Genomic DNA, 27,523 nt, shown 5'->3' with positions numbered 1-27,523 from the left:
TCAATTTCGATTAGGAATAATTGAAACATATCTAACAATGTTACTTTAACATTAATGTCATTAATCATTTATTATTTAAACAATTCTATAACCTACTATATTATTGGGGTACAAAATTGAGTGACTATGTGTCTACTGTAGAAATTTTTTCAGGGAAAATAATCTGGAAACATCCCACTCTTCTCCCAATATCCAACCAGCAGTCTTCCTCATTGGCTAATATTTTATTGAATAGAACAATTATCATGTCTAACAGAGTTGATGTGTTATTTTAGGTAGCTTCAAAATCAGGGCAATATTCGATTAAAGAAGGTTACAATGCCCTACAGTAGGGTTGCAACAACAAGGTAAGTAGTCGGGCATACTCTTTCTGTTGGAATGACATTGTTTTACCAAAAGTAGGGTGTTTTGCATGGCCAACTTTGAACAAAAGAATCCTAACTAGAGAGAGATTAGTAAAACTAGGCATTATACAAGCTTTCAACTGTGTATTTTGTGACTCAGAGGAAGAATCAGTTGACCATTTATTTCTACACTGCTCCTTGGCCTCCCAATGTTGGTTCTTCATCATGAATAAACTCCAAGTTATGTTGCCCTTTCCAAAATCACTATGGGATATGTTTAACTCTTGGCCTCTTTTATTTTCTACATCAACCTTCTCAGGCATTTGGAAATGTGCTCCTGCTCACATTATTTGGGCCATTTGGTGGGAGAGGAATAAAAGAATCTTCAAAAAATCACCCTCATCTCTGGACCAAGTTTTGATCAAATTGGAAAATTCAATTACAGAAACCATTAATTCTTCTCTCACTAATTCCAAGGACATCCAATCATTTACTTAGTGGGATAAGGCAATTGCAAAACTTTGGCATGGTATTATTTTGCCAATAGGGATTCCCCCGAACTGGTCCTCAATTCATGTGAGAGATAGGTTGTCCATAAAATGGGTACCCCCAGCACCTAATTTCTTTAAGATCAACTTCGACATCTCTTCCCGTGGAAACCTAGGGAATTCAGGAATCAGAGTTTGCATTCGAGATCAATTTGGAAAAATGTGTGCCTTCCAAGATTCATCCATCCCTCCGGGTATGAATAACTTGGCAGAGGCAAATGCCTTACTAGCCAATCTGGTGTTAGCAAGGAAGTGTGGCTTCTCTAATATACACATAGAAGTTGATTCATTAGTTATTATCAACTCCATCACCGTGAGAAGATCCAAGACCTGGTAGTTATCTTATGTTTTGAAGCACACCTTGGATCTTCTCAACACTTTTCCAAACCACATTGTCAGTCATACATTAAGAGAGGGCAATTCCGTTGCTGACATGTTAGCAAATATGGGATGCGATGGAATTTCAGTGGAGTCGGTCGCAACTCCTACTAAACTGTCTTCTTTTCCTAAATTGCTCGATTTAGTACAGAAGGAAGTACAACACTCTTATCATAAGCTACTTCCTAGTAAATACTCGCATGTAAGCATTCAAGCGGTGCTTGTAAACAAGAAGGCTGACATGACACTTGCATTTACGCTTTTAAATGTATTTTGTAGATGGCATGAATGGAACTTTAAAGTGATGTACTTGGGGATTTCCATAATGTCACTTCACACGGGGCAAAATAGATTTAGGCCTCTCAAACACCCCCTCGACTACATTACGGGCACAAAATTAATGTAAGAATCGCAAACACGATCCTAAAGTCTGCTCATTTATTGCATTTTGAGATGGTAATTTTTGTTTATAAATGGATCCAGCCTACTCATATACACATAGCTCTCAGCGGAAATTTTTGAAAATTTTAAATTCTTAAATTATCTCAGTGCTCTGCAATATGGAGAATGACTCTTGTGGAGGATGCAGGAAAATACATTGGGAGTATATGCCATGGAACGACCGGGTTTCAGTGCAAATTTCAGAACCTTTGGCAGCTTTTCATGGACACATCAATGAAAGGGACCTCGACCAACTTTTTCTTCTACACAATCCGCAACTGAGAAGAGTTGTCAAAGACTTCATCGATGAGGAGATGTTATCCCCTCAAGCCAAATGTATTTTGTATCCCTACCAACTTCTCAGTTCCTTTCAGTCAAATGCTCTGGATCTCTTGCAATCTATCCCTCTGCTTGAATTAGTGTTCTTCAAGTTGGTGAGACAAGATGTGTTTTCTCTGGCCTCGCTCCATGAAGCTCTGGCAAAATATAATCTATAGCAGGGGTTGACTCTCCTTGGGGGCCTCTTCCCATGCCATTTTATTCAATCTAGCCATGCTTACATGGTACTCTATGACCGAATTAAACATTCCCTTGAATGGCAAAACTTTTGTCATGTGAAGAACGAACTGCATCAATTTGATAGACAATTGGACAACCACATTGTGCATAGAGTCAAAATTAAAGTTGGGGCTCTAATGGAGACCCTGGAAATAGATAATGTTGACCCCTGTGTGCCAATTTCACAATCTATGGAAAGGGGTCAAGTTACAGATAGGGTTCCAGACCTCAATGTACCAGTGCAGGATGAAGCCATGGGATGGACTACCACATCTTTGCCCGCCTTCGATGCCCCTGTAATTCAACCCCAAGAAGACGCTGCCATGGTCGAGTAAAATTATTTTGAATTTGTTTTTTGCTAATCAGAATATGCTCTTTTTGGATGGGTGGAAAATATTACGGCAACCGATATGACCCAAAAAATTTTGACTACCCCTTGCTCTCTGGTGTTGGCTCTTGGTTTTATTTCCATTGATATACTAGGACTGGTAGAGAAGTCATCCTCTTAGCTTATCAGCTAACACCGGTATTGGAGACTTTTCTTTTTTACGAACCAGTCATGAAGTCAACAGACTGGTATCAAAGTACTAGTACAACATAACCAGAAACCGGTCGTGGTAGCTCTTCAGTGTTCAGACAACCAGTTCCTGCTTCTCAGTTTGCACAGCAATCGATTGTGGGGGTTGGTTTGCATCGTTTCCTCTGGTCCCATCCTGACCTGTTATTCCAATTTTTGCCCCTAAGCGGCTCATTCTACGAGCAGACATTATCTATCTCTTCGGATTTGGGGGCCTTATTCTCATAGCCCCTTTATCTCTTTTTATTGTATCTGAGCAAGGATATAGGGTTTTCTTCTTGATTCTTTCCCTATTGAGCTCTTGAATCAGTTTTTCATATCTATATATATATATTAGTGGCTTGCCAGTTTTGTTTAAAAAATATATATATTATTATAAATTTATTATATTAAAATTAATTTAATGAAAAATTGTATATATTGGCCGAGAAGGTCATTATAATGTTTTAACATTAATATTGGTCCCCTTTGAACTAATATTAATCGTATGATTTAAAGAACCCATTTATTCTTTTAAATTGCATTACCCTATAACTATATATATATGTCCATATTTAAATGACCATATACATTCCCTTTTGAAACCCAATACACTTAATCAAAAACCATTTTATACCCCAAATATGGTGCATATAAATACACCCCTATCATAATCACTAAACTTATTAAATATATGTATATGTACTTATATACATATTCATTCTTTGATTATATGTATACAAATACAGATACATGTATTTGGAAAGTTAACTCATAAAAACAACCCTAAGTTTGGTTTTATATGTTCATTTCCTAAACACCTCCTTTTATATTATTATTCTTTTAGGGTTCCTTTCTTTGAAAAGGCCCTTTGATTTTTCCCTAACATAAGTAAGACCATCCATTTTATTTTGGATTGTTTGCAGAGATGTGAAATTGCTCGAGTGCCGAAATTATTTTAACAATGCTGAATGGGGATTCGGTGGTGCCAAGTTCGGTGTTTGTGGGGTCGAAGAGGGGGAGGTGGCACCACAATGGGCGCGGCCACTATGGACGTGGCCGCAAAGAGTGGGTCACGACCACCATGTACATGGCTGCACAATGGGTCGGGGTCACCGTGGTCGCTGCCGCACAATGGGCCACCCCACTGTGGGTCGTGCCGGTGGTGTTGTTCGGTCCCTTATGAAAGTATGTCGACCTTGTTTTTTTTGCATTTGATTTTTTTTTTACAGTTTGTTTTCGTATATATATACATGTATATATATGTATATATACATATATATATACACACACATATATATATATCTATACATATGTATTACATATATATGTATATATACATATATATACATATATATATATCTATACATATGTATTACATATATATGTATATATACATATACATACATACATACATATACATAGACACACACACACACACACACACACACACACACACACACACACACACACACACACACACAGTTATTGATTTAATACAGTTTGCTACAAAGTGGATATATATATATATATATATATATATATATATATATATATATATATATATATATATATATATATATATATATATATATATATATATATATATATATATATATATATATATATATATATATATATATATATATATATATATATATATATATATATATATACTTTGTTTTACTCAACAAGTATCCCAAACAAATAAATGAGCATATTAATCTATTTTTTATTTATTTCCAAATAGATAAGCTGTAGATTTAGATCACATTTCTTTTTAATAGTTGTAGGTTGTTAGATTCTTTTTATGTTTCTGTTTAAAGTTGATACAAAGTTAGATTCTAATAAATAGGTAAATAAGGGAAAAGAGAAAGAGAGGACTCCCATCCATGGAGATCCTTCCTCCTTTCTAAATCCTAATAAGAATCAGGGAGTTTGAATGAAAACAACCTAATAACATTTTTTTTCTTCCCTATTTTGATTTATTTAACCTGAATCTCTATGTTTATTTAAAGTTACTAACTTTCTGATTTCAATTTACTAACTAATGCTTCAGAAAGTGAAGTATAAATGCAATATCCTTTTTTTTCTTCTAATGTTGCATATAGATTTATCAAATGGTAGCATAAATCTTAAACTAATATCTTATTTCAATTAATCTTCCCTTTTGCAAGATATTTACATTTAATCAAGAAATGAATATAAATCTTTATTTTTACTAAAATAATCCTCATAATAAACTAATATGCAGCTAGTACTAGGTTCAAAATCATACTTAATCAAGGATACTTTCATGCTAACGTTCACTTACACTTCAATGGAAAATGCAGTTTTAGAGACATTGTCCATTAAAAAAAAGGAATTTAAACTAAGTAAGATATTTTAACGAAATGAACCACATGCAATGTTAGTTTAGACAATTGCCTAGTTTCCTTGATTCTCACATTAGCTTAAATCTGAAATTTAACAACTCAACACTATAAAGAAACAATTTTTTTTCCTATCCAATAAAGGTTACAATAGATTATAAAAAGCACATTTGCTTGTCTCTTTTCTTTGCTACTAATGAATAAAATTAATAGGACAAATACAATCTCTTTTCTCATAGTCTTTTTCTGAAAATCACTAGTAGGAAAAAGAAATACATGAACTTTTTTTTTTCTTCACAATCTTTTTCAGATTTTCACTAAACACACAATAAAGAATCATAATATGAGACAAACATGTTGGAGAACTTGTAAACATTCCTCAAATAGCCACATAGGAAACTTTGTTTTTCTTCATCTTCTAAACCACTTTACAGACCTGCAAGTAAATGAAAATTCTTGGTTGTGACCATGGAGGCTCACCTCCCACAGCCTAGGCCTACAAGAGGTCACCCTCGAGATTGGGAGAACTAGATGCCAAACAAGTTACATACATGCAATACACACATACAAATTTTAGAGTTCAAGAGAATACATGCAACACAAAACTCCCATCCCAAGCTGAACACATAGCCATCAAGGATGACATTTTTAAAGTGGGGTGAAGGTGGACAAGACATGGGGAGATTTGCAATAAAATATTATAACCATAACCATCACAATACAAAATCCTCCTTCCAAACTTGGTCTAACATGGCCACAAAATCCTTATGACCCCCAATTTATAAACCAAAATACAACAAGAATCCCAAATCCAATTCTCTTCCCCAAAGAGAGCTCTACACCCTATGAATGCCAAACTCCCTTCACCCCAAAACTACTCTTCTCTCCCAAGGGTGAGTGTGGTATTAACTCCCTTAACACAAAATGGCAACAATAGAATCCAACACTTCACAAAGAAATTACAAGACTAAAATAAAACCTTTCCACATGAGACACATAAGCAAGAGATGCATATTTTTATAACAACAATTCAAAAACATCCAGTTACATGGTGGCAAGATCCTACCTTAACTCCTGCAATATATTATGGTGAGAAGAGGTGATGAAGAGACCCAATAAAGCCTTAGGCAACCAAAACTAGCTACAAGCTTCCTTCTACAAATTTCCAAATCAACACTTCATGCACTCCAAAATTGGAGATTGGGTGATGAAAATTCAAAGTCTGATTTTTTCTCCTAAGTAGACTCTCTCTCCTCACACTTTCCAACTTCCTTGGAAGAGGATGGTGAGAGCTCATAGGTTGGTCTTCCCAACCTTCTTACAAGGTTTCTAAAAGAGGAAACTAAAAAGGTAAGTGTAAGGTGGGGACATGCATCCAACACAAGAATGGAAGGTTGTCTAACCAAGACTCAATCTTCTAGAAGTTGATTTTCGTTCATCAAGAAAATGTCACTTTTGAAGTGACTTGGCAATCACATGTGAGTGGTTATAAACTAAAAAATGTCCCTTACCCATAGGTATATCAAGTGGACCTTCAAAGATGAATTAACTACAACTATAGGAGTTAGTTTGACCACCCAAAAGCCCAAATAAATTTTACCTATGGGCCAAACTTGATTTGACCATTCCAAGGGCTCCCTAACCAAGTTGTCTTTTGGGAACACTAAATGGGATTTGAAAATAAATTGGTTTACACATTTCCCTCTCAAAGACATGTCACATGACAGCTCACAACACATTACAAGTGTCAAGTGACACCATAAAATACAACACATCAAGATACACTTGGACATGCCTTTTCAACGAGAAATTAAATTAAAATTGAACAAATTGAACTCACACACATGCATTCACTTATAAAAAATAAACACTTTACAAATGAGGTATTGTCTCTCCAAATAGACAAACCTTGGCTTCACAATCACACATAGGTTTGGCTCTAGTTCTCCCATTTATTTTCATGGTCACATGGATTAATATACTATACATCTCAATCAACACATCATTAGGTTCAAAACAATATGCATACATATATGAAAGAAAACACTTTAAAACATATAGCATCCAATTTCACATCATATCATGGTTCGATCTCTTAATCAAGAACAATAAGGATAGAATCAAATTTTCTTTCCTAATAATCCATGTATAACCATTTACTAAATTGCAACATCATTGAATTCATATAAAGCAATCATCAAATAGGCATGCATACATGATTCATCATAACATCAATATAAGTACTAAAATTAAACATAATATGGGATATATCATATCCAATGTTATCAAATCATCTATAAAATACTTCTGGTTAGGCCTGTACAAACTTATCATGACTTTCATACTTAGCCATTCTCTCCAAGCATCTAGAAGCAAAAATGTCCTATCTTATTACAAGAGAAACATTTCAAAGGAAAATTTCCATCATACTTACCGACACCTTTAGGTAATCTCTGGGCAATCAGTGCTTCAAGTTCATCCAACTCTCTCTCTTTCATATCTAGATATTTTGCAGTCATCGGGAATATTTCTGCTTATTGAATACAAATGCAGATGCTTTGAATATTGTCTCAGATTTTCCATGTGATTTTGAAAATTTGCTTAGCTCAAATGCAACAAGCTTTCCAACCAACATATCTCTTGTCATTGTAGTCACACTCCGGATCTCACCAATAGCAGCAACCTTATGTTTATATGCAGAAGGCAAATATCTTAGCACCTTAGCAACAATTTCATCTTCCTCGATGTTTCCACTAGCACATGTGATACCTAGGACAAGATCATTCACCTTAGCCATAAAGGAGTGTATGTTCTCATCATTTCCCATCTTCAATGTCTCATACTTTCCTTTTAAACTCTGCAACTTAGCAACCTTCACTTGTTTATCACCTTCATACATAACCTCAAGCTTCAGCCAGATCTCATGTGCAGTCTGAAGTCCCATTACATTTGTCATCTTAGAATCAGTGAGGGCACTAAGAAATGCTTTCTTCGCTCTAATATTATGTTCAACTTCCTTAACCTCATTAGGAGTAGATGGTCCATTCTGAGGAATAACACATACATTTTTTGTAATCTTCCAGTAATCTTCACCAATACATTTCAAGCGCACTTCCATTTGGTCCTTCCATATAGCATAGTTACTTCCATCAAATATCAGACTGTCCTTCTTAAAGATAACACATTGAGCTGCCATCCCGGATCTCCTCAAGTGGTTAAGCCTCTATCAGAGGATCTAACTTAGATACCAATTGTTAGCAACAATCAAGAGGGAAGACTAAGAGGGGGGGGTGAATTAGTCTTCACCAGAATAACAAACTTAATCACAAAACATAGATATGATAAACTGCAGTAATAAGACATATAAGAAAACTAACAGCACAACACACAACACCAAGAATTTGATGTGGAAAACCTGGTCAAGGGAAAAACCATGGTGGGAACCTACCCACAGTAAGATGATACTCTGTAGTAGTATGTGAAAATGTTACAATGGTGAATACACATGCATTCAGGCACACTTCCTAGAGCTCACTGTTCATATATAATGGTCTGGAAGGCAACAAGCCTCAGGAAAGTCTCACTGACTTACAATAAGATTCAGACTACAATTCAGAATAAATAAACTGAAAAAATAGCATCTTCAAATGCCTGATTACAGTTTCAGTTAAGCACAAATGTCTACCCTGCAACACCAATCACACCTTAAACTCAATACAGAAGGATAAATCACTTGTTTGCACACAAATCTCTCTCTGATAATGCAGACACAACATCGACACCTAAATTACATGACTATATCACCTCTATATATAATTCATCAACCTTGACAACAAGGTCGGCTAAAGCCTCAAGAATCAATTACAAAATTACATCACATGATACAAAGATTGACCATTGAACCAATATAATGGTTTACATAGCATAACATGGTCCTTAATCAAATTCCCAAATGGTCAACTGCATCAGAAATCATGCCAAGATCAACCACAACATGCTACACCACTAGGCAAATCGCATAACACGAAAATCATCACTAGTTGGTAGAAACCACCAAAAAATCGCACAAAGATCAATGTGGATCACCAAAAGAAATAGGACATGACTAGGAAATACCAAAAATTATGTTAGAATCATTAGCAACAACTGCACCAATAGCACTTTTCAAATCTTCATCGGTCAACGTCTGAAAGCTCAAGAACACAACCAATCTGCAACTGTCATGAAGAAAGAGAACTTGCAGAGCACCAAATCATGATCCATCTGTAATGAAGATACACAAGACCATCCTAAGAAATATCCCAAAAACTCAACGCAAAATCTAATCATACTGAAATATACTAGAGGATATACCGAACTCTACAAAATAGTGATCAACAAACCAACACTACAAACCGAATCATAAGATCTTCCCAATTTGTAATCATTGAAACAAATCACAGAAATATGTTGACATCAATGATAACAACATATCCTAGTAGCAACAATGGCCAACAATATCCAACAAAAGTGAACCTAGCTAATAAGATGATAGGGAAATGTGTAAGGGAACATCAAAAACTAAAACTCAAATTGAAGAATTGTAAAAAGATTGTTGAGGATGTTGCATAGTTATACTGCTATTGTTTGAGATGGCTAGTTACTACTAAGAATTTTAAGAAAGAGATAGACTCAATTGAGTCTCACCTCACTAAGTTAGCCTATACTTATGTATTTACAAAGATGGTGATGGTGCTATGAGATCTAGTATTCAATAACTTCATTCATAGTTATCACTACGACAAGGACAAATAGATGAATAAAAGAGACAATTTTATGGTCTTAAAGATGTAGTGGATTTGAACTTGTCTTCTTTTATCAATTTACTTGGAGATGCTGAAAAAGTATACTAGAATATACAAGATTCTAATATTTTTATTTTGTGTTAAATTTGTATCTTCAGTGTGAATGTCATAATAGAATTATTTCTACTACTATTTGTTCATGGGACTCTTCTCTTGTGGGACTTAAGAAATTATTCAAGAATATTTGGCCTAGTGAAATAACATAAAGTATGTTATTTTTATGGACTACTATTGGATGGTCTATTTTCTGACAGTACACGTATGTATGAATCGGTCTTTTCTATTTTTGAGAGCTATGTTAATGATAGAGGGAGTTACAAATGTATATAGATAACATTGCAAGTAGGGTTACCCTTTATGTTTTATGTCAAAGAAGTATTTTGTATATGTGTGTAAGTGTTGTCATAAATGACAAAGGGGGAGATTGTTGCACATATAAGTTTATGTTGTCGTGAATGGAAAACTTGTTGGTGGTCTGGAGTTTGGCCTATAAGTGATCTAATTGTGTTCACCCCACCCCCTCTCTCAGCATCTTGTTGTGTTCAACATATACAAATAATTACAAAACAACTACAAGATAAAAAAGAAATTAAAGAAGTTAGATATAAAAAATACATGATATTATATATAAAACTTTATAAAAAATAAAAATAAGTAAACGAGAAAAAGAAATAGTGAGTAAAAAAATGAGAAGGGAGGTATATATTAAAATGTGTAAAATTTGAAAATTCTCTCCAATGCATAGATAAACCAAAATCAAATACCAAATAATTAGGCTAATATATTAGCTAACAGACATAATTAAATATATAAGTAATAAAAATAATAAGTTGAGTATAAGATATAAGAGCTTGAGAGTACTAGATAAGGCAAAAAATGAAATGAAGTAAAATAGATATGTTTAAACTTGTCTTATTAAAATAAGTATGTGTGTGTGTTTAAACTTAAATAAAATGTAGATATACAAGAATAATATCTGAAAATATTATATAAATTTAGAATGTTTGATGTTTAAACATATATGAATTAATAAATTAAGCAAACAATAAATGAATAAACAATGAAACTAAAAAGTTTAGAAATGTTGTAGTACCCTTACTCGTTTGAACTGATATTTTGTTCTTATCATTCTCAGTGGATACATTATCATTAGTTATTTAGAATTGTATAACATTGTTCCATGTTTTATCTGATTATGAGACATATGATTTATTTGTAGTATTTATATACTTATGTTTTATGGCATTATATGGTTCATTGCTATGTACTGACGCTTTACTTCATCTATGCACTGTGTGTTGTGTATCTGCGAGTGTATGGGATGCATGGGGACGATTTTCCTTCACTCATCTCGGTGAGACAGGGAACGTCGCGAATCTCCTTCATCGGTGTGTATGTTTAAATTTCTATATATGTATATATGCATGTGTGGTCAGTGATGCAGGATGTTGCAGGTACAAGTACCAGGTAGGTACGGGGTATCGTCTCCACCTGGCTACACAGGTCTGAGCGTGCCTTATATTTTCTAATGGAAGTGAAGGAGATAGTAGTTGACCCTATTTTTAGTCAGTTACACTCAAGTGAGTGCCTTTAGTTAGTCGTTCTGTCAATTGGTTTGGTCTTCATATTTTATTGTTTGATCTTTATAAAAGTCGCATGATGCTTGCTCAGTTTGCGTGTCCAGTGTTCCCAATTTTTGTATGTCATTGGTAAATGTTACGTTTATTACGTCCATAAGAGTAGTTTTGATAATTGGAGGAAAAAGAATCAAGTGATCTAGTGACTTAATATTGTTTATAAAGGACGAGTTAATATCTTGGTATGAGTTGATATGAATTTTATCAGCTTGTTAGCTCGATAGTTGCAATTCGATCATTTGAATATATGTAAGGACATTATATACTTGGAAGGCAATAGTCATTGATAAGTAGTTATTGGAGTTAAGATAAGGTGATCGTACTATCCATAGTTGATATCGCCCATCGGGTTATTATGTTTTTGGTTTATGCATGTATAAGTTAGAATTATAGATATGTTATATGTAATGAGTTTTTCGAACAAGTTATATATATATATATAATTTGATTGTTCGAATATAAATTTACAAGCATTTGAAAACAAAGTATATATTTATACATTTAAATGTAAAACTTCTAGGAAGATTAATGTTTAAAATATTAAATGAAAGTTATAAATTAATTATTAAAGTATAATAATGAAATTATACTAAAGCAAATAAAATAGAATTCGACTTTATAAAAGGTGGCGGGGGTTATGTTTAGGATAAGGTAAATGGTGGTCGATGGTAATATCGACCACCCCCCTTAATATAGGGAGGGGTCGGTATTACCACTTACTACCCTCCTCTTCCATTAACCACGTACTCCCTCCATTAAACACTGCAGCCAGCAAGCGAGGTGAGGGTTCCTGCATGTACACTTCAGTCAGCGAGTAATGGATGACACTTCTCGCAGTCCAAAGCGATAAACAAAACACCTCTTCACATCCAGTTTCTCCACGAGCTCCAGTTCGTTGGCATCTAACAGTAGATTGACCGATTAAGGAGGGGATTAGATTGGCACGTAAGGTGGAGACTGAAACATAAACATTAGCGGACTCAAGACCTGGCAGATTGAACGCACAAGTCGCTGTTTGCAAACGCATCAGTGATTGAAGTAATGAATCGATCTGTCCACCCAGCCGATAGTTGTCATAACCTCTATCAAGGAGTGTAGAGAGCTGTAGTTAACCGGAGATGGACTCCTCGCGTGGAGGAAGAAGAAGAATTAGAGGTAAAAGAGTTTTAGTTGATTACCATTACTAAGCCCTAGATTTAGGAGAGCAATGGATGATTTTTTTAGTATAAATAGGGGTGTGAGTAGAGAGGAAAGGGAGAGAAGTCTTTTGTGACATCCAAGGAAGGACGAAGGATTATAGAGAGAAGAATAGGTTTAGAAAGGATAGTGTTTTTTTTTATAGTATCAAGTGTGAGATGTTTAGAAAGGATAGTGGTTGATAGTATCAAGAAAGTTGTTTGCCTGTTTCTTTGATAGAGCTGGAAGAATTGGTGAAAAGGATCGCAAGCAAGGTGCATCTATCAGTGAGAGGGCATTAAGGTCTTTCATATTGATCAACACTTCAAATAGGTCAGGAATTTCTTAGTTTACGATCATTAATATTTACAATCTCTATTATATGTCATGGTTATTGTCTTGCTTATGAAATAGTTATGAATATGTTTTATTTATCGTTAGGGATTGTTAAATAAAATCATAGAATAGAAGTTGTGATTACATTATGACTATAGAAGTGGAATAGTGTTTAAGTTCAAATTTCACACTTGTTATTATATGGAAGAAATGTATGGTTGTGTTCAAAAACCTAGTTATTAAGATTTATCAGACGTAGCTCTAGGAGAGGCTGGGAAGTAATAGTTTACTATTGATACGTTACAGAGATGGTACAAGTTAAACAGACAACACGCAAATCCGTAGCAGGTTGTGCTCACTACTTGAAAGTGAAGAAGGATTCTTTGACACCTGTCAAGCCCATTGTGGATGACAATCCTATTGAAGAGAACCCAGCTCCAGAAGAGAGCAAAGAAAAAGGAAAAAGTCCTATTCAGAGTCCAACTAAAGAAGTTACCATTGAGAAAGGAAAAGAACCCAAGCCAGAGTGCTCGCCTGAAAAGCCAATAGTTATAAGTTCTGACTCGTCAGAGGGGTATACCCCCTTAAGTGATAATGAGTCTGTGGGGTACTTTCCCCGGAGTGAAGGCAAATATGAAGGATATACTCCTTTAGATCATGTAGAGTCTGATGAGTGCACTTCTCCATATTTTCCGAAAGAATGATGTAACACTCTAGTGTAAAAATAAATAAATAAAAATAAAGACATTATTCTGTGAAGAAATGTATTATGTCTTGTTGTAAGACTTCCTTGATGAAATAAATATATCTATTTTAATCTTCGTCTATTGTATAAATGGAAATTATTAAGGTGGCGTACCTATAGTAGTTAACAAGAGTAATTGAAACTCTTAGACTTGTCAATAAGTGTAAAATTCTGTGTTATACCGACCATATTGTTCTTCAACGTATATTCGTATTTCAAGTTAATTTTGTGATAGGTGTTGGTACGTAGGATTACCTTGTTTTATATGGTGGTCGCAACTAAGTACATTAAGTCATGTTGTTAGTATGTCTTGTGTGCTGTGTCTTGGCCAGTTATTTAGATGTTTAAACTTAAGGAAATGAGCCACTGTGAGTTGTTCGTAATGGTCAACCTTAGGTTAGTTAATTATGTATCTTTCATTCGAGGTAGGTCAAGATTGGGAATGGCCGTCTGTGTCGCCATAGAGTTCTGTAGATAGAACTAACCCGTAGTGTCCTAAGAGAGAGAGTGGCTTCCGAGCGGGGGCCGTGCCCAAAGTGGTGACAAGATAACCCGTTGGAAGTTGGTTAAGAAAGTGAAAATCTAATAAATGACTAGGGAAGGGTAGAATAAAAGTTAAATAAAATAATGTGCCTCGCACATAGGTGAGTGCTAGTACAGGACTCATAATGTAGCGAGAAGGCCTGGAATGGCAAACTTACCACCTTGTCTTCGTGAGAGGATTGGTAAGGTCCACATGAATCTTAGTTGGATTCGGAGGTTCGGGAGAGGTTACCAGGATAACCCAGGATGGGGGCCGGGACCTATGGAGGCTGTACCATGGTATCCACCATAAGACATGCGATGACACTTTCTCCTTAGAGTCACTAGTGTTTTGTGAGTTAGGTCACATGATTGTAAGTGGAGTCTTGTAGTCCTTTCGTTCTTGTTTCATTTTTCTTGCTTGAGGGTTATCTACTATCTCCAGCACGGTGGGGTGGTTCCCTTTCGGAATCACATCGTCGGGTGGTAGTGTCACTTCCCATCAGATGTTCTGGTACGTATCTTCAGGCGAGGGAGGACTTCGCTGATGTTCTTGGATCGTGATTCATGTACCGACTCTTGTTCTTATCCATTATTCAGTTGAAAACTAGAGGTTTGAAAAGAAACTATATGTAACTTTCATTTTGTACCATTTTAGTTCATGATGTAATTTCTTTTTGAAAACATGTATTTTTGAATATTGAAAGTAATGAAATATTGTAATATATGCTACTTCAATTACTTATTTCTGTTGTATATAATATATGATTGCTTGAAGTATTTAGATTCTTTCATTTTGGTAATTTTATCTTAATCTTTAATTTACGAAGTAATATTCGTTGGTAACCCTTAGGAAATTCAGATGTTAGACTTCCGCTATGTTATTAGATGTGCTAAGGTTTAAATTCAAGCAATTGATTTTAAAAAAAAAAAAAATTATTTCACCCTTAGTTGCATAGATCGTGATGTTTTCCTTTAGGGTTCCTGACGGGGCATTACAAATGCTAGAAATAAAATAAAAGTTTCTTAATCTTTTTTCACTACAATAATTTTAATAAAGTCTCAATTTTAGAGTTATATATGTTACTTATATTATCTTTTGTTGTAGCTTCCCCTTTTAATATTTACTATAAATCTGAAAAGGGAAAATGTATGTTTTAGATTTAACATGCCTTTGAATTAACTCAATTTTATATAAGGTTGACATTGTTTCATCTAAGAGATTTATATATGTATAGAGTTTTTTTTGGATTTTCTAGAAATATATTTTAATTGATAGTGCAATTTTATTTTTTATTTTTTTCTTTGGTAAAATGGTTGAATATTCATTAATCTTTTAACTTTTGTTTTCCTATCTCATTCTAAAAAGAGCTTTCTAGTTTGATTTTTTCAAATATCTATTAGTTAATGTTATTCTATACATAAAAATATATTTATCTTCAATTTAAAGAAAAAATCTATTAACAATTCAAATTTACTTCTTTTCAAGTAAAAAAAAAATCATTGACTTTTGAAATTTATTTAATTTAAAAATATTAATTTAATATTTTGATTTACTTACACTTATATTATATTAATTAAATTGTACATGCAATATCGAAAGAATATATTTTATTTTGACTAATTATTAAGTTAGATATAAATTACTATATTTAATTAAAATATATTAGATAATTGATATTAATATACTTTTATTATAATCATTATAATATCAACCTTATACATATTATATTCAAATTTATTTTACTATCCAAAATACAATTATTTGTAAAACCTTATGTAAATTATGATTTTTAAAAGGAAGAAAAAGGGAAAAAAAAATGGTATTTTCTATAGCCTTTTTGTTGGAGATTCCATAACCTCAAAATACATGATTTTATGTGTTTTTTGTTTTGTTTTTCCATTCCGAATTAAAACACAATTGTCAAAGCACAAATTACTCTCATTAAATCTTATGTCATATTTTTGAAGAACAAGAAAATCCAAGGCACATGGAGAAATCTTGTTCAAGTACTAAATTATTCTCCCATGAAAACTTTGCACCACATTTTCCATAAGTTGTTTCAATAGGATTTATATAGGATTGCACTCTTACACAACTACCTTAAATAGTTTCAATTAGAATTTATATAGGATTGTACTCTTACACAACTACCTTAAATAAATACATGTATTTGGTTAGCATTGTGTTACTAAATGTCACTATTGTTCTAGTCAAGACAAAATAAATTGCAAAAGAATATAGTCGAGTAAAGATTCATACAAAGGGAGCCTCAAAAGGTGGGTATTGAAGGATCTAGAAGAGATGAAGCAATTATGTAGTCATATTTTGTTAGAAATAATGTATAAAAAGGAAATATGTGTCTTTCATATTCTCATTAAATCTTATGTCATATTTTTCAAGGGCAAGAAAATCCAAGACACATGGAAAAATATTTTTCAAGTACTAAATTATTCTCCCACGTGAAAACTTTGCACCACTTTTTCCATAAGTTGTTTCAATAGGATTTATACCCTTTTCCATAAATAGATTGTACTCTTACACAACTACCTTAAATAAACAAATCTATTTGGTTAGCATTGTGTTACTAAATGTCACTGTTGTTCTAATCAAGCCAAAATAAATTGCAAAAGAATATAGCTAAGTAGAGATTCATACAAAGGAGACTCACAAGGTGGGTATTGAAGGATCTAGAAGAGATGAAACAATTATGTAGTCATATTTTGCTAGAAATAATGTATAAAAAGAAAATATGTGTCTTTCATATTCTCATTAAATATATGGTTGCATAGTTAGTTTAAAAAAGAAATGGGAAGTAAACAGGTAAATATAAACAAGGACATTATAAGTTTTGATATGTGTTTTTAAAGTTGATGATGACTTTCAAGATTTTTAATGGTGATATTGATTTTATTATAAAAATGTTGAAGAGATTATTGGATATTAAATGTTTTTAATAAATTTAATCTTAATAAAAAAATGAAGAGGTTATTTTTTTTAAAAGGCTCTTAATATAGAACATGATCTTAATATCCTACTTAAGAATCAATTTATTCAACTTTTTAAATAGTATACTTTTTAAAGATGGTTTTTGATAAAAATTTAGTACCTAATGCTATGATTAAATATACATTCATATTTAGTATAATAATTATACCAAAAAAATTGTCAAAAAAAAGTCAAACATACAACATTGAGATCTATGCTAAGCATAAATATTTAAAAGCTATTTCTATATTCTAACTAGTTTCTATCATTAATCAAATAATGCATCAAGTGTTACCTAATTAATTAAGCCACCTTTCTTCCACCAACTAATTGAATAAAATCATCCTAACAATATTTTAATTAAATATATTATTTAATTAACTTGGCTAATGCACTTCATCCTTCTCTTCATTGAACGTGATCTTAATCTCTTAAAGAGTCAATTTATTCAACTTTTCAAATAATATACTTTTTAAAAATGGCTTGTGATAAAAATTTAATACCTAATTCTATGATTAAATGTACATTAATATTTACTATATAAATAAAATTGTAAGAAAATATTCAAACATACAACCTTAATATCTATGCTAAGCATAAACATTTAAAAGTTATATCTATATTCTAACTGGTGTCTATCATTAATCCAATAATGCATCAAGTGTTGCCTAATTAATTAAGTTACCTTTCTCAACTAATTGAATAAAATCATCCTAACAATATTTTAATTAAATATATTATTTAATTAACTTGGCTAATGCACTTCATCCTTCCCTTCATTTAGAAAATAAAAATATTTATCCTTCACCATAAAATCCAAAAATCCACATCATCTATTTTTCCTTATTTATAATTTCTTACCTATACAGTCAAAATATACATTTGCTCACCTATTTCTTACCTTGTGATATTTATATTTAACATTGTATTTTATGTTTTGTGAGATGTTTATTATTGATCGTACTTTCATGTCTATATAGTGGATATATTATTATTGATTGTACTTTCATGTCTATATAATGGATATATTATTATAATCTATTCGTTGTGTATGCATTGTTTCAATGTATTTTTTTAACTTAAATTTACAGGTCTAAGCTTTTCCTTAATGGTGGTTACTTCAAAAATATCAAATTGAACTTTCAATTGTCCTCTATTGTACTCAATTCGAGTATAAGACATGCATGTAAATTTATATCCAAATTAGAGGCGATTTTGGAGTTTGGTCATGTTTCAGATTATTCATAATTGTGTTCTTTAATTTTAATAATTTATTTCTCATTTACACATAAATATGCTTTAATTAATTAATTGATGCATATTGATTGATTAAATATTTTTGTATTTGAAAAAAAAGAAAATATCATTGAATTAATTGCTCCCAGATATTATATTATAATTGAGTATAATTAAAATTAAATTTAATTATTTTCATTAAAATATGAATGCATTAAATAAGTTTAATTAATTTATTTTAGATTTTCTTAAAAATGTCTTGAGCATTTTGGATTAGCATGAAATGCATTTTAGATAAAAGAAATATGAAAAATTAAAAGAAAAATAAATGGACTTTTTATTTCAATCTTACATTTAAAAAATAATAATTCCCAAACCTTCTTTTTGAAAAATTGAAAATTTTGACTTGAGAATGAATTTTGGATCGGATGAGCTTGGGGATTACATTGGAGTGGGAGGAAATCAAAAATTATTTTATTTTAAATTGGAAATTGAGGTAAATCTTTTCCTTTATTTATTTTTTAGTTTATTTGAAGTGTGAGTGTCAAGCTTACCCTTAAATAGCACATTCCTTCTATTTAAAGATTGAATTTCTAGCTTTTATTTTTTTTAAATGTTAATTTTGTGTTCTTACGATGATTAAAAAAAATTAAAATATTTAGATTGTGAATTTTACTCTTTGAAATGGGTGTTGTTCATCATAGGATCAAAATGGTATATATATATATAAAATTTAATCATCATAGGATCAAAATGGTATATATATATAATTTAATGATAAAATTAAAAAATTTAGCTTCTATTAATGGAGTTTGAAGTTAATTTTTGGTTTTTAGAATATGAGTGAAATTTAATATGGGATTTGGTATCTCCTTAATGATTTTCTATTATAATTGTATAAGAATTATGCTCGCTATTTTATGTCATGTTATGAAAATCAATCTTTTTCAATAGAGTTCTTAAGAAATATTATGGTTTTGTGATAAAATAATTTAAATTTTAGAATTTTAGAATTGAAATCAAATGATTTAGAATGGGAGAATGATTTTTTCTTTAATTATATTTATTATAAATCTTATAAATCATGTATGCCATGTGTGTGAGCATCATTTTGTGTGTCATGCCCAATTAGTCAAATTGGAGCATAAAAGGCCTATGATTGATGTCTAAGTTTTGGGAAAGTGGCTCTACATCTTGTCCCAAGTTTGATTGTGAATTAGAATGAGATGCAGTAAAGCCTCCTATAATACAACCTAAATAAAATGTTTGGGAGGCAAAAGGATCATTAGGGTTTATAGTCCTAGAGAACATAAAACTGGATCTCATAGGATTATGGTGATTTAGAGGGATGCTAGGTCTATAAGTCCTCCTAACTACAACCCCATAAGAAATGTTGGTCATAAAGCTCATAGACAAGATCAATGACACTATGACACCTCGAGGATGAGAAATAAAGGAAATAGACACAATAAATTATCATATTTGTTTATGAAATTTTTTTACAATATTTTTAGATAAATTTCAAATAAGAGGCAAGTTCACATCAAGTTCACCAAAATTTAGAGTGGGAAAATTAAACCATAGTGAAGGGTGGTTAGAACCCTCAAGTACTCAATTACCTTAACTCCACTTTGAGTAAACCTTTTGGGTCCTCTTTTCTCTAAGTTTACTCACTAGGATGCAAGGAAAGCACCAAAATTCTTGATAATAACAAATAGATGTATTTTGACAACAAAACCTGAAAACTTTAGTCACATCTAGACCATCTGATGAGCTTTGTATGGTCTTTGTCTAGGACACATACATGCATCAAGGACAACAGTGCAACATGAAAGCATCTCGTACATATGTAGTACATAAAGTATAAAATGACTAGATTTTGGGGTTTATGTACTAAATGCTATGAAAACATAGACTGCTAATGAATATAATGAAATGTACTAATGAGAAGACAAAGAGGATTAAAATAAGATGATAAATAGTCCAAAAATTGTAGCCTATAGTTAAATGTGACACTTCCCTTCAACAAACCTGCACACAAATGAATGGATATAAGAATATCAGGGATGTGATTTAGAGGCCTACCATAATCAGACCCCCTATTTTAGTGTTTCCACTTCCATTGACAACCAAGACCGATTGATTGAAATATAAAAATGAGAAGAAAAGGAAAGAAGAAACACAAATGCTATGTTATCAAAGAGATAATTAAATGAGAAGAACAACAAGCAATCTAGAGGAAACACTCTCCTTCAACACTAAGAATTTGGAGCTTGCTAGAGTGAAGATAAGAACAAAACCCTTTAGAAAATGAGCTTTAGCAATGGTAACAATACAACAAATGGATGAAATATGGTGCACGAGATGTAGGAAAAACAAAGTATGAGAATGTTAGCTCGAGCACACTAGAGTTTCCAGAGATCGATTAGAGCCAAGTGAGAGAAAAATGAAGGTAAAAAAGGAGATTAAAAGATTCCCCAACTTTGGTGGATGTGGAAAGAAGCATTGCACTTCTAGAATTAGTAGGTGTAAAGTCTCAATGATCACCTTTAATCTAAATATTTGTGGGATGAACCACAATGTGTGGATGTCTCCATGACGTGCACATGTTGCAGAATAAAATAGTCCACATGATCGAGAAATCAAGAAAAAAGGATGACCAAGTAAGCTTAGAATGTGAATGAGGTGGAAGCTTAATCATCATCTCTGACTAAGCTTAAAGAAAAGGTGTCGTGTGACATGGAATCACATAGGGTGCAATTAATGACATTACATGTCAAACAAATTACATAACCTTGGACCACATCAACTTAGAGGATGCCAAAACATATCACTGGCATATCTTCTCCTTCTCTATTATTGCATATTGCATGATACATTTTGTTGGTTATTATACACATTTATATGAATTTCATATGTAATACTTTCATGATGACATCATAAACCAATTGTCATATTCACAACATTTTGATGGTACTGATGTGGTCTCATTATCTAGACATTGTTGGATTTGGTTGATCATTGTTGCTTCTAGGATATGTTGTTTTCATTGATGTCAACATATTCCTGTGAGTTGTTTCGATGAGTTTGGAAAGAGTTTCTGGTCCAGTTTTGTAGTTTAGTTGTGTTGATCACTGTTTTGTAGAATCTGGTATTCCCTCCGGTATATTCCAGTGTAATAAGATCTTATGCTGAGACTTTGGATTATTTTTTGGGATGATCTTGTGTATCTTCATTTTAGATGCTTCGTGATTTGGTGCTCCACAAGTTATCTTTCCTCGTGACAATTGCTAATTGGTTGTGTTCTTGAGCTTTGAGACGTTGACCGATGGAGATTTGAAAAGAGGTGTTGGTGCAACTATTTCAGATGATTCTAACATGCTTGCTGGTGTTCCCTAGTAATCTCCTATTTGTTTTGGTGATCCACATTGATCATTGTGCAAGTTTTTGGTGATTTCTATGAACTGGTGATGATTTGTGTGTTATGCAGTATTTCTGGTTGTGTAGCATGTTGTAGTTGATCTTGGTGGGATTTTCGATGGATGTAATCATTTGGGGATTTGAATTAGGTCCATGCTATGTAATGTAAATCATAATATTGGTCTAGTGGTTGATCTTTGTATCGTGTAATGTAATTTTTATAATTATGAGTTGAGGGTTAAGGGTTTAGCCGACCTTGCTATCAAGGTTGATGATTTGTATATATAGGTGACATTATTATGTAATTTAGGTGTCGGTGTTGTGTTTGCATTTTCAAAGAGAGGTAAATATGTGAACAAGTATATATCATTCAGCGAAGTGTTAAGGTGTATTTGGTTATGTAGAGCATACAATTGTTCTTAATCGAAACTGTCATTAAGCATTTTTGGATGCTATTATTGTAGTTCATTCCTTCCGGATTGTAATCCAAATCATATTATAAGTCAGTGAGACTTCCTTGAGGATTTTAGCCTTCTGATCATATATCTTTTGAGCAGTGAGCTCTAGCCAATGTGCCTAAATGCATGTGCATTCCCCTTTCTAATATTTTCACATACTACTATAGAGTACCATCTTACTGTGGGTAGGTTCCCACCATGGTTTTTACCTTAACTGGGATTTCCACATCAAAATCTTGGTGTTATGTGTTGTGTCATTAATTTTCTTATCTATTATTATTGCAATTTATCAGTTTATGTTTTGGAGTTTAATTTATTGTGATCTGGTGAAGACTGATTCACCCCCCCCTCTCAGTCTTCCTTCTTTGCAGCTAGCAATTGGTATTAGAGCTAGATCCTGTGGTAGAAGCTTAATCACTTGAGGAGATCCGAGATGATAGCTCAAGGTATTCTTTTCAAGAAGGAGAGTCTGAGGTTTGATGGAAGCAACTATACTATATGGAAGAAAAGAATGAAGGTGCATTTGAAATGTCTTGGAGAATATTATTAGAAGATTACTAAGAATGCCTATGTTGTTCCTCATAATGGACCATCCACTCCTGATGAGGTTAAGGAAGTTGAATATAACATTAGAGTGAAAGAAGAATTGCTTAGTTCCCTGACTGATTCTGAAATGACAAATGTTATGGAACTTCATACCACACATGAGATCTAGGTGAAGCTTGAGATCCTGTACAAAGGTGATAGTCAAGTGAAATTTCCTAAGTTGCAGAGTTTAAAAGGAAAGTATGAGACGTTGAAGATGGGAGATGATGAGAACATACATTCATACATGGATAAGGTGAATGAGCTTGTCCTTGGTATCATATTCATTGGGGGAAAGATTGAAGAAGATAAGATTGTTTCTAAGGTGCTAAGATCTTTGCCTCCTTATAAACATAAGGTTGCCGCTATTGATGAGATCCATAGTGTAACTACAGTGACAAGAAATGTATTGGTTGGAAAACTTGTTGCATTTGAGATGAGGGAATTTGGAGAATCACATGGAAAGTCTGAGACAACATTCAAGGAATCAATAATAGTGTCCAGTAAGAATAAATATGATCCCGATGAGTGCAAGATATCCAGATATGAAAGAGAAAGAAGAGAGATAGCAAAGCAAGAAAGAGAGCTTGATGAACTTGAATCATTGATTGCCCGGAGATTGCCTAAAGGTGTCGATAAGTATGATGGAAAGTTGCCCTTGAAATATTTTTCTTGTAACAAGATAGGACATTTTGCTTCTAGATGCCCAAAGAGAATGGCTAAGTATGACAAACATGATAAGTTTGACAGGAATGATATATATGAGAAGCATGAGAAGTATGATAATCCTTATAAGTCTAATCAGAAGTTTAGGAACTAGGAGAACTGTTATTATGCTACAGATGAAGGTGTTAAAAATGAAGAATCAAAAGAAGATGAAGTTGTGTTTATTGCCATTAAAGAGGATAGACGTGTACCTATTGATTCCACTAGCTATTATGTTAAGGAGAAAGCTTTAGCTGCAAAGGTAGAAGAAAAAGGTGAATTGGTGATTGATAGCGGTTGTTCACAACATATGACCAGTGATAAAAACAAATTTATGAGCATGGAAAGGTATGATAGTGGAATAGTTAGATTTGGAGATGACAAAGCCTGTGTAATCCGTGGGAGAGTTTCTTTTGATGGAAAGCATACCACTGATGATGTTTTGTATTTTGAAGATTTGAAGCATAATATTTTGAGTGTTGGATAGATGATTGACAAGGGTTATGATCTACAATTCAAAGATGGTAAATGCAAGATCTTGAATGCCTCTGATATAGAGATTGCATCTAGGACTAAGACTAAAGGTAACATTTTTCATTTGAATGTTAGTGAGAAAAGTTGTTTGATGAGATAGATGAGAGTTGGTTGTGGCATAGAAGAATGTCTCATGTAAACTTTGATTCATTGATCAAGATCATTTCTTCACAAGTTGTTAGGGATTTGCCTAAGATTGTTAAACCTATTAATCTGGTATGTAATAAATGTTAGTTGGGTAAGGAAACAAGGATTTCTTTCAAGAGTAAATGATATACATCAGATGGAATATTAGATCTTGTGCATAATGATATGTGTGGACCTACAAATGTTAGAAGTGTACAGGGTGATAATTACTTTATGTTGCTAATTGATGATTATTCCAGAATGATGTGGGTTGTCTTTTTGAAGGAAAAATAAGAAGAATTTAAGAAATTCAAGATATTCAAAGCTAAAGTTGAAACTAAGTTCAGATTGAAGTTGAAGTGTTTGAGATTTGATAGAGGTAGAGAATTCTATTCCTATGAGATGCATGGAATTAGAAGACAACTATCTACTCGTAGGACCCCACAATAGAATGGGATTGTTGAAAGGAAGAACCATATTGTTTTAGATGTTGCAAGAACTATGTTGATTGAAGGAAATGTTGTGAAGGTCTACTAGAGATAAGCTATTAGCGCTGCAGTCTATACATTCAATAGAGTTCATATCGATAAGACCCCTTATGAGCTTTGGTTTGATCATGTTCCTATTGTGAAATGTTTCAAAGTTTTTGGTAGCAAATTTTATATCAAAAGAGATGAAGATATAGGAAATTTTGATGTTATAAGTGATGAAGGTATCTTTTTGGGATATTCTACAAATAGCAAAGCCTACTGGTGCTATAATAAGAGACTGAGAAAGATAGTTGAGAGTGAAAGTGTGAAGGTGGATGAAAACCTTGGGAAGGAGATCAAAGCTTATGATGAAGGTAAACATGTTGTTTTAGCTCCTATTTAGCCTAAAGAGCCTAAGTAGAATGATCTGGTAGATACTATGAATCCGAATGTTGCTGCTGCTAGTGATGTGCAGGAACCTGCAGATCAAAATAATCAGAAGACTCTGAGGTATGTAAGATCGAATCATTTTGAGAATGAGATTATTGGTGATAAGAATAAAGGTGTGATGACTAGAAGAAGGTTAGTTGCAGAAGAAATATATTTGATATCGAAAGTTGAACCTAAAGATGTTGTTGAATCATGTAAAGATGATAACTGGATTAGAGACATGGAAGAAGAGTTAGATCAAAATGAAAAGAACAACACTTGGGAACTTGTGCCTAGACCTAAAGATAAAAATGTTATTGGTACTAAATGGGTTTTTAGGAACGAATTGAATGAAGCTGGTGAAGTAGTCAGAAATAAAGCCAGACTGGTCTGCAAAGGATATTCACATCAAGAAGGGATTGATTATGAAGAAAATTTTGCTCTGGTTGCCAGAATTGAAGTTATTAGATTGTTGCTTGCTTATGATGCTTATAAAGATTTCAAGGTATATCAGATGGATGTCAAATCTACTTTTTTGAATGGTGATCTATAAGAAGAAGTTTACATTGAACATCCTGATGGATTTTCGTTGTCAGATGATGGAGACATGGTATGTAAGTTGAAGAAAGCACTTTATGGATTGAAACAAGCTCCTAGAGCCTGGTATGCTATATTAGACAAATACTTGCTAAAATTGGGATTTATCAAAGGTGCTGCTGATAGTAATCTATACTTTAAGATTGAAAATGATAACATTTTAATTGTTGAAGTCTCTGTTGATGACATTATCTTTGGTGGTGATGAAGATATGCATATGAAGTTTGCTAGTGATATGCAAAAATAATTTGAGATGTCTATGATTGGTGAAATGAATTTTTTCTTAGGTTTGCAGATTACACAAAAAAGAAAAGGTATCTTTATGTCTCAAACTAAGTATGTGAAGAAATTGCTAATTTTTTTTGGATTAGATGATTCTAAACCAGTTGGAACTCCTATGGTGACTGGTTGTAGATTGTCTAAAAATGATGTATCTCTTAAAGCTAATTAGAGTTTGTACAGATCTATGGTTGATGGATTGTTGTATCTTACTCGGACTAGGCCTGACATTATGCATGTTGTGTGTATGGCTGCTAGATATCAAGTTAATCCAAAGGAGAGTCATGTCACTACTGTTAAAAGAATATTCAGATATCTAAAGGGAACTAAAGATTATGGTTTATGGTATTTAAAGAATGGTAATTTCATTTTGTGTGCTTACACTGATGCAGATTGGGATGGTGATGTTGATGACTGGAAGAGTACTACCGATGGAGCATTCTTTTTAGGTAAGAAGTTGGTTTCATGGGCTAGTAAGAAACAAGATTCAGTATCCTTATCTACTATTGAAGCTGAGTACATTGTTGTTGCTAGTAATTGCACTTAGATAGTTTGGATGAAGCAAATGTTGAAAGATATCCGAGTTATTTATCATGAGCCTACTATTATATACTATGATAATTCTAGTTCTATTAACATGTCTAAGAATCCAGTACAACATTCAAAAATTAAGCATATATCAATCAAATATAATTACTTAAGAGAGCGAGTTAGTGAACAAAAGATGAAGCTGGAATATGTATCTACAAAGGAACAAATTGCTGATATTTTCACTAAGCCTTTGCTTGCAGATACATTTTTCTATTTGAGAGACAAGTTAGGGGTATCCACCCCTCCTGATGAGAATTAGATGCATTGAGTTGCATCGATCTGGTGGAACTCAGAGGCTTATTATTTTATCCAGATTGATGAGATGGTGTTGCTCCTCTGATGGAGTAGTCTGTTGATTTGGTTGTATATCCCAGGGGGAGAGAGATTCATGTTTTTGTTTGGTTTTCTGTTTTGGAGATCTTTGGCATTGTTGTCAAAGGAGGAGAGAGATCATGTGAAAAAATCTTCTTTATCTATCTTATCTTAGGGGGAGTTTGTTGGTGATATCTTCTTTCTTTGCATTGACTATTTTTCACATTCATATGTTGCCATCAACGCCAAAAGGGGAGATTGTTGGATTATTGGGGAGATTGTTGGATTGGGTTGATCATTATTGGTGCTAGGATATGTTGTTGTCACTGATTTCA

The sequence above is a fragment of the Cryptomeria japonica genome, chromosome 2 (assembly GCF_030272615.1).
Source record: "Cryptomeria japonica chromosome 2, Sugi_1.0, whole genome shotgun sequence".
Classification (NCBI taxonomy): Eukaryota; Viridiplantae; Streptophyta; class Pinopsida; order Cupressales; family Cupressaceae; genus Cryptomeria; species Cryptomeria japonica.
The sequence above is the reverse complement of the archived record's forward strand: the minus strand, read 5'-3'. Positions refer to the sequence as shown.